Source organism: Mus caroli, chromosome 2 (assembly GCF_900094665.2).
Source record: "Mus caroli chromosome 2, CAROLI_EIJ_v1.1, whole genome shotgun sequence".
NCBI lineage: Eukaryota > Metazoa > Chordata > Mammalia > Rodentia > Muridae > Mus > Mus caroli.
In genome coordinates this window covers 60,044,170-60,047,078 of record NC_034571.1, presented here as the reverse complement: position 1 = coordinate 60,047,078, position 2,909 = coordinate 60,044,170, and positions in this window count along the sequence as shown.

Sequence of the window (2,909 nt, the reverse complement as noted above, 5' to 3'; positions counted from 1 at the left end):
AGTTTCTCCATGCTTGCTTTGGGGATATGTGAGTTTTGGATGACATTGGTCTGTTGCTTCTGGAAGTAGCTCCGTAGGCTCTCTCCTTGAGATTGGTTCCTCCTACTGGGTCTTTGACTGGTCCTAATCACATACAAGAATAGGAGCATGCTGAAGACACTGGGTGATCAACTCTTTTGTGTGTGTCCTAGGTATAATCTATAAAGTTCCTTCAAACTCAGGAGTACATATGGGCACAGGGGCAGTCTATGAAGTGATTGTACAGTGTAGAGTTAAACCCTCAGTCCTGTTGGGATGAAGGTAAGAAGGACCCTTTATTTTAAGTGTCTTTGTTATGATTGGCAGTCAGACTTAAGGTGGCAAGGTTGCAGAGAGCGAGGAGAGGTCTCAAAAATGCAAAAGTAGATACTGGAAGGGTGTCAGGATGAAGGACCTAATGTCAGAAATAAACATTCTGAGAATAAGCAAACATGAATCAAATGCTCTGAATCCAGAGGCTCTGAATACAAACAAAATAGGATAAATAACCAAAGTAAGATGCAAGTAGCCAGCTCAGCATGAAACTACGGAATGTAGAACCAACAGATCTTCAGGAAGAACTCACCAACACCCATCAAAGGAGCAAGCAACTGAAGACACAAGGCCAGGACTTGAACCTGGTACACATCTGGATAACTCCTCTTATATACAGCATTTTATATACAGGCAAAAAACATTAAAATATCACTGACAAAAGTGTATATAAGTACAAGGTCATTGACTCAAGCCAAATACATTTTTCAAGTATATTTTAACAACCCAATCTGAACATCTCAAAATGGAACAAACATTTAAAAACTGTTAAATTTTTGAAAAGCACAGAAAAACTAAATATCTACCCTGCTTGGTGAATTTGAGAAGTTTTAGAAATATTTAATCATAAATTCTTGTTAATTGTTCAAATGGTAATATCTCTCTTGAGACATGCAGCAAGAGATTGCATGATTTGGGAGGCAGTGTGAAATTCAGAACAGCACAGCTTTGAGGTTTCTATGGCTCAGCTCTGAGGTCTCTACTCAAAGTAGGCCAGTGCTATTATGCAGCTATTAAAACCAAAGAGCCTTGCCTTCAGCATTTAGTGTTGACCTTTGTAGGACCCCAGTAAAGGTTAAATGAAGCCATTTAATAACTCGCAGTGTGAACTGTGTCAGGCACAGCTCACGACACATACTGCACTATACACACACTGTTCAGAGTAGTGCCAACCAGGTGTCAAGTGTCCAGTGAATTAATCCTTACTTCCTGTTTCCCTCATCCAAACCGATCATTAGTGAGAAAAACAGAAACATTTTAAGACATATCCTTCAACTAATATAAAACAGCCTTTTGGCCACACCCATCCATCTTTCACAACGGAGCTTGTTCTGCAGCTATTTTTGTGACTAAGAATGCCACACTTGGACAGTACTTTTATCTCTAAATATCAAGGCAGTTGTCGAGAACTGTGATTAAACTACCAAAATACAGTATCTTGGAGGAATAATAAACATTGTCTACAAACTAAAGTGATTTTCATGTATTCTACCCAGTGATTGAAGAGGCCTGGGCTCATCACACACTGTAATTCAATGAAAAACAGTGTATACAAAGTGGAGTCCATACTTTTCAAGTACACTGCTGATTTAATGTACTCTGTTACTTTGTTAGAAATCAATAATGATTTAAACTTGCATCAGGAGCTAAAAAGGAAAATTGTTTTCCTTTTCATCCCATCCAAATCTAAAGAACAGGAAAAAGTATTTATGTTTTGTTTTATTTATTTTTTATTAAAAGGTTAATGAAAATGACTAGATGGACGGATGTTTATATGTTTCCTGTTTCTAACATCTAAGGCACAATCTTATGCCTGGCTCCTGAATTTCTTTGTCTAAATAGAATTTTGCCGCAGGCAAATTTTATCTGAACTCTGGACGTTTAGAAACCAGGGACCTTCAAAAAGAAATGTGTTTTGCTAGCTCTTTAATTCAACAAATCTTTTAAATGTCATTGATGCCTTGTTCTGGGTGATGGAGTATCCCAGCCCATCAATTAGATGCACATGCACAGCTCATCTGAGTCACAACTAAATGCAATAACAGGACTCAGAGCTTATTCAAATTGCACTTCTCAAAAAGGCAACTCACCTCTGAATTGGTTAACCTCTCCTTGATTACCAAATAATAAGAATGTAGCCATAAAAGATGCTACACAACCTGTATGTCTTCTGAAATGATTAAGATTCTCTTGTCAATCACCTATCTAGAAACTGCAATATGTTTTCCTGAAGGGAAATACATTTTAAAGAATGGTCAGATTGTCATCATGGAGCTAAGTTTGTTCTGTTGACTGGGAAGAGATAACTGTGGTAAATGTAATCAAATAAAACACAAATTCAATAAAATGACATCAAGAAATCAATGTTTTAAATTTACCTTGCATGTATAAGGAGAATTCAATTGGGAAAGAGGATATGTGGATTCTTATCGTGTTCTGCTACCTACCTATATTGTTTTGAGCAAATTGCCTGAAGTGTATTTGATAGGCAGAAGAGAACATACACTGTTCTCTTAAATTTTTGAAACTTATTCTTTTTTTTCTATATTTTTTATTACGTATTTTCCTCAACTATATTTCCAATGCTATCCCAAAAGTCCCCCATACCCTCCCCCCCACACACTTCCCTACCCACCCATTCCCATTTTTTTGGCCCTGGCATTCCCCTGTACTGGGGCATATACAGTTTTCAAGTCCAATGGGCCTCTCTTTCCAGTGATGGCTGACTAGGCCATCTTTTGATACAAATGCAGCTAGAGTCAAGAGCTCCGGGGTACTGGTTAGTTCATAATGTTGTTGCACCTACAGGGTTGCAGATCTCTTTAGCTCCTTGGATA